The sequence below is a fragment of the Helianthus annuus genome, chromosome 3, assembly GCF_002127325.2.
Source record: "Helianthus annuus cultivar XRQ/B chromosome 3, HanXRQr2.0-SUNRISE, whole genome shotgun sequence".
NCBI classification, from domain to species: Eukaryota; Viridiplantae; Streptophyta; class Magnoliopsida; order Asterales; family Asteraceae; genus Helianthus; species Helianthus annuus.
The window spans coordinates 65,361,235-65,372,301 of NC_035435.2; the positions used below are offsets into that span (position 1 = coordinate 65,361,235).

Below are 11,067 nucleotides of genomic sequence, written 5' to 3' on the forward strand. Positions count from 1 at the left end.
ATAGATAGGTCAAGTGATACATGAAATCATCCTAAGGAGTTCTACCGTTATTGTAGGAATAACAAAAGCCCAAAAATAGCTTCCCGATATTTTAAAGGCGTTGTAGAACTCGGAACCGAGAGGTGTCCCCTAGATGTTGTTGAGCCACTCCTCTATTTCTCGTGGGAGGAAGACGACGGGCTCATTTTCCACAACATCTTGTGGTGGAGGAGCGACGACAACCGGGACCCCATGTAGTACGTCTCGAGGGGGTTCCGTGTGCATGGTGTACCATTCGGCTGGTATGATAACTTCTGGTACCACATTCCATGCCCTTTGTGTAATGATTGGTACTAAAGGAGGAGAAGCGAGTATATTCAACCTTTGGCGCAAAAGGTTGACCTCTCTAAGACACCCTTCTAGACCCACCGATAAATGATTGATACGGTCGACCAGAGCTTCCTCAACCCCCGTCATCTCATCTATAGCCTCTCTCAAGGCATATACATAGTTGACGAGGGAGTCTTCTATCGATGACCTTCTCCCTTGACGGTTGTTCCCGGAGTGTGATGAAGATGTTCCGTTGTTGCTGCTTGACATTCTAAGAAAACAGACCGAAAAGAGTTCATTTTAGTTCAACAGTACCTTGAACACGGCCCTGTGCTCACTGAGCACGGCCCCGTGTTCACCTTTCTTCAGATTTTTGGAACAAGGAATCTTGTACTTTTAAATTATTTTTCTTACTTTTGACGCATTTTTAAGCAGAAATAACTTAAAACAGTGTTGCAAAAAAGTTATTTTTGACAAGATTCCTTGAATAAAAATCTAATAAATATCACAATAAATCTTGAAAACATGGAGGTTTTAAGCTTTAATGGAGGTGTTGAGGAAAAATGAAGAAGAAGGCAATGGACAAAAGTAGAAAAGACAAGATGGTTGTTGAGAACCTTCTTTAGAATATACCTAGTATGGTATGTGTGAAGATCCCACCAAATCTCTGTCTTTGGGATGGTCCAAATGTGCTGGAATCTTGCTGCATTTATAGAAAACGACAGCACGCTGGACACGGCCCCGTGTGCAGAGGAGATTCTGACACTTTGTCACACCCCAACCGATGGCGGAAACATCAGGATGAGACGAACAAATTGCTCAAAACAACATAACACTATTGTGACAATAAATATTAAATTCATTTCATAAATTGTAAAGTGGGGTACATAGTTCCAAATAAATAAACATAACATTCAACAATAAATCAAATGCTAAGTGGGTTTCTAATGTCCATCCTAGCTTGATTCTTGTTTTCTTGATCATTCAACCTGCAATATGTATTAAAATAAAATCAACAAAAGCATGTTGGCGAGTATACAAGTTTTCATACATAGCATAGTACGTGTTTAAAATGTTGCTCATATCCAAATGTGAAATACAATATCATATTGACAGTATATACTCGAAACGATGTTACTCTACGTGTCCAAACCAAAGTTTAACGCAATTAACGTGCCTACCCAAAAGAGTATGGGTGGTTTTAACATAGATTAACCTAACAATACCCGTTAATATAACGGGAGGGGCGTTTCTCAACCTATAGCGCTACCATTGTTAGGGGAGGCTTGTACGAAGTTAATGAACACATAGTCATGAATGTTTACATTAGCATAACATGTCTAACATGATTAAAATGTATCACATAGGGTAAGGATAGAGTGTCCGTAAAATGTTTGATGTGATGGTGTAGTTTGATAAGTAATACATATTGCACCCAAAAAGTGTAAAACGAAAATGGGTCATGTATACTCACCTTGATTGCGTTGCGATTCTTGTAAATAACGCTCGAGTAAATATGGAGAATTCCAAGAGAACGAACGTAAGGGATTATCCTAAATATTGAAATAACACATAACGAACTCGTTAATAAGACTCCTAACATTTAAGGTTACAATTTTTTTAAGCATTTAGTTATCACAATTGATTAATATTATGAATTATACTTAAATATTCATGTTATTAATAATTTTAGAGTTTTTATAAGAAAAATGATTTAAAAAAAAATTAGTTTTATTTGGGAACAAAAACTAAGAAGAGAAGTCCTTTAATAATTTCACCAACAATCGGCCCAAACAGGACCCAATTCGGCTTGAACGGAGTTCGAACTCGGGAACTTTGTTTCTTAATTCATTCATCCTACAACTATCATTCTTCATTTGCTGAATTTATAAAAGGACCAAAACTGATAACCTTTTGTGCATATTTAATGTTACCATCAGTATATATATTGCATGATTTAGCATGCTTGAAACCCAGTATTATTTTATGAAACACCAAACAGTATGTTATAGGTGTTCTCTATAATAGTTATGGTTTCTCATGGAGCCTACTACATAAGTTCATATTTTTAGTTACAGTTATCCTTCAATATATATATATTTTTAAATGAATAGAAAAAGGGCAGCGACATGCCAAGAGGCCGGGTCGAACCCGCGACCTTCGGCTTGACTATTACAGTTTTAAAAAGCAGTTTTCTTGTGTATATATATGTATGAAAGAAAATATAAAACGAGTTGGTGGAGAGAAAATGATATACCGCAACGAAGAGATTATTCCGGTCGTGACTTCTGACGTCTCCGGCGATAGTACGGGTTTCCGGCGAATGTCCAGCGGCATGCTCGTGTCTCTGACACTGTTTATGGATCAAGGTGTTGTGGTGTGAGGTGTCGTGTAGGAACAGAAGGGTATGATGGGTATGTATGTGAAAGGGGGTGGTGGCCGTGGTTGTTTGTGGTGTGTTGTCATGATGTCAATGTTATGAGAATAGGAGTATATATATAAGATAATTCATGACCACAATCCTTGAATTTGGAAGTTTTATAATATTTCCGAATATGATATTTTGGTAAGTGTTTGGTGACTAAAGAACGTCCATGTACATCTATTATATATAATAAATGTGTTAAATTTTGCTGATGTGTCAGCTTGTGGTGCATTCTCAAGGGAATTTGGGTGGGAAATAATATTGGCTGAAGTGGAAGCGGGATCCATTTTAAATTCGGGTCACCCATCTCTTAAATTTGGATCGTATATATTATCTTTCTCAAACCACACGCCTTACGTTCTCACTTTCCTGAAACCCTAAATCCCCAAATAAAGATTCTCCTTCAACTATTTTTCGCACGATTCATCATGTTTTGGTCAATCTTCAATGGTTATTAGACGATTCAAGATTCTTCACCAGTTTACTCGATCTCATGTTTGGTCAATCTTCAGTGGTTATTAGACGATTCAAGATTCTTCACCAAAATAAACTATGCTCCATTGGCTTCTCGCTATTCTGTTGGTCGTCACGTACCTTCGAGCACCACCGGAAGAACCCTCCAAAAAGGTAATCGATATCCATTTGTTTCCTTCATTGTACACTCCTTTAATCCTGCTGATTAGCAACCCCATTTCTGTTCAATTTTTTAATGTTTCACGTACTATGGTTTCTTAATGGTTAAAGGCTTTCGATACGCTTCATGAACTAGGGTTAGAATTAACGTCGCCGCCAGTGTCTCTACCGCATCCGCTGAAGCTGAACCCTAGGTATGTTTTTATGTGTAAACGAGTAATAAGTAGGTGCTTTTGATCTATTTGTGTAAATTTTATCTGGTATAGCTTCTGAAACGGATTATCTGGTATAAATTTGATGAATCACTTTATCTAATTTTGAGTCAATTTTGAAAGTTATTTCATCAGTGGTTTTTGTGATATTAGATCTCTGTTATACGTTTATTATTTGTTCTATAGAACAGTTATGTCATTGGATTTTTGTGATATTAGATCTATGTTATACGTTTATTATCTGTTGATTTTGAAATTGGTACATAATTTCTTTATTATTTATTATCACATCTGCTTGACGAACAAGAACAAACTCAAGTCGCCGCCATGGTAATCTTCAAATTCTCTCACATCACTATATTATCGTTAAATTCACAATCTCAAATTCTATTTTCATATGTGTTGATGTTCTTAAATGAGGGTTTTTGGTGCAGAGTTTGGTAGCAAATGAAGAGTTTGAGCATATTCTTTGTGTGCATAACATGAATGTTGATGGCCGAGTTGCGTAATGGGTTCCGGACTTCATGTTAAAATGAGTAAGTTTGGGAAATCCAGTTTAGTTGTACTTCTAATGTATTGTTCTCATCTCTTGTGTAACAACTCACTTGGATCTTCTCTTGGTGCTGGAAAATAGTTGGTAAACAGAGTTGGATAAATAGTAGGAGACCTTTAAAATTCAGTTTCATTGTTTCAGTTGGAAATTTGAATCAACCATGCTACACATACTGGATCAAAAGGTAAATTCTTCTGCACAATTATTTTACGAGTTCTCTGTTTGCTAATACATAATGATAGTTAAATTATTGCTATTGTATGTCCTCCTATGAATAAATAGAGCATTTTACCTCAAGCTCTGGTTTGTAACTCCTAACTTTAAAATAAATTTCAACTTGATTGGATTCAGTCACTAAGCATGACAGTTGCAGTTATTACTTGATAAAAAAGCCAGGACTAACAAAACTTACTCTGTTGTTTTCATGGGTGAGCACGCTCATTTGGTATTTATTGCTTCTATTTTTTGGTTGGTAGTTGGGAATAATATATTTTGTTTTTTTTTTCTATTTATTGTTTAATATATGTTGTTTGTTTTCAGATGTTGTTTCAATTCCGAAGATCAATTAAAGCTTCCGACTTCTGTATGATATACAAAGGGCAAGTTTTGGGTATAGTTCATCAGGGATCTAAGATCAAAGGTTAGTTGGTGTTATTGATGCTAGATAAATCATTTATTTTTAGTTGTCTAAATTTTAAATGTCATGCATACATTAATGTGTTTATGCATGTTTGCCAAGCTTAATATAACGTTACTTAGCTTTACTTTTGTGTTGGATCTTCATTAAGTTGAGAACTAAAAGGGATGCTATATACTATATGTACACCAAACATTCAAAGTTTTTCACTAGACTAGCTGGGTTAATATTTTTTTTTTAAATTACTTGTAAAAATGTAGTCAATGGTTAAAGTTAATTGAAATAATGATAAAAATATGTCTGATGCTACTTGAGAATAAACTTTAGATGGATTGTTAAAACATATATGAGTTGATTTTGGTTTGTTCTTTTTATTTCACATCTTTAGAAGTGATAAAAGCTTTAAACTTACAATCATTTTGTCAATTCATGGAATCGCCATGAAAGAAAACAAATTGTTAATTTATTAGTTTTAATATTTATAGTTTTTAGTTAGAGTCACAAAAATGAGTCCGATACTAAAGTACTTTTTTGTGTAGTTCAAGTTGTGCAAGGTTCGTTCAGTCCAGCTCAAAGGGGAAGATATTCCTAAAGCCAATGGAAAAAATGCATTGTGTTTTGTTGCTAGATCCATGCATTATGAGATTATGTGGACCAAGTTTTGGGGACATGCCGGGTGTTCTTCATATGCTTCTCCCATTTGGGTAAATATTGATCTTAAGCGTGTTAACAAGAACTATTTTAATTTGCTATAAACTAATATGAAAGAAATATACACTCTTGGTTTCAGCAATCATATCCAAAATGTGGTGTTGTATTAATAATTAGAAAACACAAATTATTTCAGGTATATTAATAATATAATATTAATCTAACTGGTTAGTTAAAATGATTAGGAGGACAGTGAATACAAAATACACTTTTGACCCATTTAGATTGCATCATGATTTCCTTCTTCTTTTGAAAGAGTGATTTAAATCAATAGGTTATTGGAAGATCTCTTGATGGGCTTTCAACTGAATCCGGTTTTGATCAAAAAGTTTTGGAACCTGGCACTTAAGGAATAGAATGAAAATAATGAATGCGTTGATTTTTTTCAAAAAGTGACCCATTTGGAAAACTTACTTTGACCCGGTTTCCTTTTTTTCTTTATATGGACAGACAAGGGATCCTTTTTTTCTCTTATTTTTCAGGTGAAATGGCTGAACAAACAACTGAGCAAACTGTGGCCGTATGTAGCCGATGTAATTTTTATGTCTTTGTTATTCCTCACCTATATGATTATTGTTGTTATAATTATTGTTACCCCCATGTATTATTTGCAGGCTGCTACTATAATAATAAGAGAATCCGTCGAGCCAATATTGGAAGAATATCGTCCATCAGGAATATCATTTTTGAAGTTCAGCAAATTGTCGTTAGGAAATGTTGCACCAAAGATTGAAGGTATTCTAAATAATACATCCATAACTCTTTAATGTAATTTTTAGCGTATATTTTGAATGTTCTTCCAATCTGCTTATGTGATTATTTGTGAGTGTAAGAAGTTGTTGTAAATAATCTCTGTATTTGACTAATAGTCAAAGTTGACTGATATGCGCAGGTATCCGAATTCAGAGCCAAAAGCAGGGTTAAATAACAATGGACATGGATTTCCGATGGGGTGGTGATCCATATATTGTTTTAGGAATCGAAGCAGGTGTTTCGTTACCTATACAGGTTACATTTGATTTAGCAATTATGACATTGTTTATCAATCATTTCTTATATTAAGATCATATTGTTTGTTGCAGCTGAAGGATCATTTCTCAACACACATATTCATAAAAAGATTTAAGGGTGTGTTGATGACTATTGAACCCGTATATTATTGTTTGCTTTTGATTGTAATTTAAATTTTCCTACCCGGGTATCTACCCGGGGAATAACCTAGTTCTTGTATATGTGGAAACCTCAATCAACAAGAAATTAGGATCAATCACAAAATATGGAAACATAGCTATGGTGAGGTCTGTCAAATTGGGCGGCAAAAAAAAGAATAGGAGTTTAAAGGGAATTGAGGCAAATGACAACTTCTGTCCCTGGGGTTTTTATGTTGAGTCATAATTATTCCAAACATAAATAGAACTTTATCTTTCTTTAAAAAAAACAGGGTTAATATTACAAATCAACCCTTTAGTTTCTCTAACTATACTAACTGAGATATAACTTAAATTAACTAAAAACTTTAACTAGTTAACATAATATTACAAAAGATTAATTAAATTAATTAATTAACTAAATATATATAATAACTATATTGATGATTATATTAAATTTAAAAAAAATCTTTTAACGATTATTTAATTCGCGAAAAATTCCCGAGTTTCAAGGATTAGGGTCCAAAATTTCAAAACGGGTCGAATTTCGGAAATCCATTTTTGACGGATGTTACAGTCTCCCCTATTTTAGGAGATTTCGTCCTCGAAATCTAAGAGGAAGACTTTTGAAAAGATGACATCTAAAGATTCAAAAAAAGGAATAGATGAGACTAGATCGTAACGTTCGTTTACACATAGCATATAGTTTCACGTAGCATACAAAAGGTTCAATTAGTTTCACATAGCATATAAAAGGTTCAACTAGTTTCCAAAGCATACTCATGAATTTCACGTAGTATAACTAACATAGATAATGATAGCATCGTAAATTTAGTTCGTTCGTGAGGAGATATTATTATTGTTTTAGATTGAGAAGATAGTGCAACTCGTGCCTCCAAGCTTGAAATGAAAGTAACGTTTAAGTATAAAGTTTCGTGGAGAACGAAGAAATGTTGGTAAGTACCTCTGAGATAAGGAAATCACCCCTAGCTCATTGGTGAAGTTGAAAATTGAGCGAAGCTAATCGTCAAGGTAAGGAAATCACTCCTATCTTGATGATAAGCTTCCATTGTTGGGAATATGAGTATTAGAATAAAATGTAGAACAATCCACATGACATACTTAGTTAACCAGATTAACGTATCACTGGCATGTGAATAAACATGTCAACCCATCGTGTACCACAATGTTGACTACCCAACATCGTCGCAACGAAGAGGGTGTAATGTTGTTAAATTAACATGACCACTAGAATACGGGCGGGCGCTACTCCTATAGCACTACGCATAGTGCTATACATGTTAAGGTGTGGGTTAAAAGACAAGTTCATCACATAAGAATAACCCAATAATCACGAATCCAGTATAACATATTAGTATGCATGTATTAAATTGAAATGATATGACGTACAAATGTAAAACACATGAAAATTGAGATAGCATAAAAGAGCTTTAACGTAAAACATAGATTGTCACGGAATGTAACATAAGACTATTCCAAAGTAAATCGAAGTCCTTTTCGAATTAAGGAAGCGTGCTTTGGCCTAATAGACAAATACTCTCATCGAGAAGCGATTAACGATATTTGTCCTTCCAGTTACTACACGTCCTTAATCGATTGGGAAAATCGAAACTTTGGCGAGAATGAAAATCGAGGAGTGGGACTAGTTAACAAGATGCGAGTATCACCTCTAACTTGATAACATCATACCCTAATGTGGTTGGTACTTATCAAAAGGTAAGGATCCACTAGAGTATGAAATGAAAACTCCTATCAAGGTTTGGATATCACTCCTAACTTGAGGGTAGATTTCGTGCAAAAATCAAAGTATAGCTGAGTGAAAATCATCACCAAGTGTGGGAATTACCCCTATCTTGATGATTGTAAGAGTGTCTTCAAAGCCTCCAAGTGTGTATTGTGTTAGCCTTGGAAAGGCATGTATATTAAGAGTCCAAAAGAAAGTAAAGGGAAGCAAAGAAGATAGAAGAGAAGTTGTTTTAAGCAACACATAGTGAGAAAGCTCCTAAACTATAGACTAGGCAAGGCATTCCTAATTCCCTATAGTTATGGCTCTGATACCAATCTGGTATCAGAGTACTCCTACTATAGACTAGGAAAAACTAAGGCAATCCTACCTAATTCCCTATAGTTATGGCTCTGATATCAATCTGTCACACCCCAACCGATGGCGGAAACATCGGGATGAGACGAACAAATTGCTCAAAACAACATAACACTATTGTGACAATAAATATTAAATTCATTTCATAAATTGTAAAGTGGGGTACATAGTTCCAAATAAATAAACATAACATTCAACAATAAATCAAATGCTAAGTGGGTTTCTAATGTCCATCCTAGCTTGATTCTTGTTTTCTTGATCATTCAACCTGCAATATGTATTAAAATAAAATCAACAAAAGCATGTTGGCGAGTATACAAGTTTTCATAAATAGCATAGTACGTGTTTAAAATGTTGCTCATATCCAAATGTGAAATACAATATCATATTGACAGTATATACTCGAAACGATGTTACTCTACGTGTCCAAACCAAAGTTTAACGCAATTAACGTGCCTACCCAAAAGAGTATGGGTGGTTTTAACATAGATTAACCTAACAATACCCGTTAATATAACGGGAGGGGCGTTTCTCAACCTATAGCGCTACCATTGTTAGGGGAGGCTTGTACGAAGTTAATGAACACATAGTCATGAATGTTTACATTAGCATAACATGTCTAACATGATTAAAATGTATCACATAGGGTAAGGATAGAGTGTGCGTAAAATGTTTGATGTGATGGTGTAGTTTGATAAGTAATACATATTGCACCCAAAAAGTGTAAAACGAAAATGTTTCATGTATACTCACCTTGATTGCGTTGCGATTCTTGTAAATAACGCTCGAGTAAATATGGAGAATTCCAAGAGAACGAACGTAAGGGATTATCCTAAATATTGAAATAATACATAACGAACTCGTTAATAAGACTCCTAACATTTAAGGTTACAATTTTTTTAAGCATTTAGTTATCACAATTGATTAATATTATGAATTATACTTAAATATTCATGTTATTAATAATTTTAGAGTTTTTATAAGAAAAATGATTTAAAAAAATTAGTTTTATTTGGGAACAAAAACTAAGAAGAGAAGTCCTTTAATAATTTCACCAACAATCGGCCCAAACAGGACCCAATTCGGCTTGAACGGAGTTCGAACTCGGGAACTTTGTTTCTTAATTCATTCATCCTACAACTATCATTCTTCATTTGCTGAATTTATAAAAGGACCAAAACTGATAACCTTTTGTGCATATTTAATGTTACCATCAGTATATATATTGCATGATTTAGCATGCTTGAAACCCAGTATTATTTTATGAAGCACCAAACAGTATGTTATAGGTGTTCTCTATAATAGTTATGGTTTCTCATGGAGCCTACTACATAAGTTCATATTTTTAGTTACAGTTATCCTTCAATATATATATATATATATATATATATATATATATATGTATATATATATATTTAAATGAATAGAAAAAGGGCAGCGACATGCCAAGAGGCCGGGTCGAACCCGCGACCTCCGGCTTGACTATTACAGTTTTAAAAAGCAGTTTTCTTGTGTATATATATGTATGAAAGAAAATATAAAACGAGTTGGTGGAGAGAAAATGATATACCGCAACGAAGAGATTATTCCGGTCGTGACTTCTGACGTCTCCGGCGATAGTACGGGTTTCCGGCGAATGTCCAGCGGCATGCTCGTGTCTCTGACACTGTTTATGGATCAAGGTGTTGTGGTGTGAGGTTTCGTGTAGGAACAGAAGGGTATGATGGGTATGTATGCGAAAGGGGGTGGTGGCCGTGGTTGTTTGTGGTGTGTTGTCATGATGTCAATGTTATGAGAATAGGAGTATATATATAAGATAATTCATGACCACAATCCTTGAATTTGGAAGTTTTATAATATTTCCGAATATGATATTTTGGTAAGTGTTTGGTGACTAAAGAACGTCCATGTACATTCTTGTATATGTGGAAACCTCAATCAACAAGAAATTAGGATCAATCACAAAATATGGAAACATAGCTATGGTGAGGTCTGTCAAATTGGGCGGCAAAAAAAAGAATAGGAGTTTAAAGGGAATTGAGGCAAATGACAACTTCTGTCCCTGGGGTTTTTATGTTGAGTCATAATTATTCCAAACATAAATAGAACTTTATCTTTCTTTAAAAAAAAATAGGGTTAATATTACAAATCAACCCTTTAGTTTCTCTAACTATACTAACTGAGATATAACTTAAATTAACTAAAAACTTTAACTAGTTAACATAATATTACAAAAGATTAATTAAATTAATTAATTAACTAAATATATATAATAACTATATTGATGATTATATTAAATTTAAAAAAAATCTTTTAA

The 11,067-nt window shown here is 34.1% G+C and overlaps 2 long non-coding RNA genes across 2 annotated transcripts; both read right to left on the reverse strand.

Moving 5' to 3' along the window:
* Positions 1 to 1,160: 1,160 nt before the first annotated feature.
* LOC110927867 lies at positions 1,161 to 2,755 on the reverse strand. The gene is made up of 3 exons (XR_002585964.2): positions 2,567 to 2,755; positions 1,784 to 1,862; positions 1,161 to 1,298 (listed from the first exon to the last, which is right to left on the reverse strand). It is a non-coding gene; the product is annotated as an uncharacterized LOC110927867 (long non-coding RNA).
* Positions 2,756 to 8,880: 6,125 nt separating this feature from the next.
* On the reverse strand, positions 8,881 to 10,501 carry LOC110927869. The gene is made up of 3 exons (XR_002585967.2): positions 10,321 to 10,501; positions 9,504 to 9,582; positions 8,881 to 9,018 (listed from the first exon to the last, which is right to left on the reverse strand). It is a non-coding gene; the product is annotated as an uncharacterized LOC110927869 (long non-coding RNA).
* Positions 10,502 to 11,067: the final 566 nt, after the last annotated feature.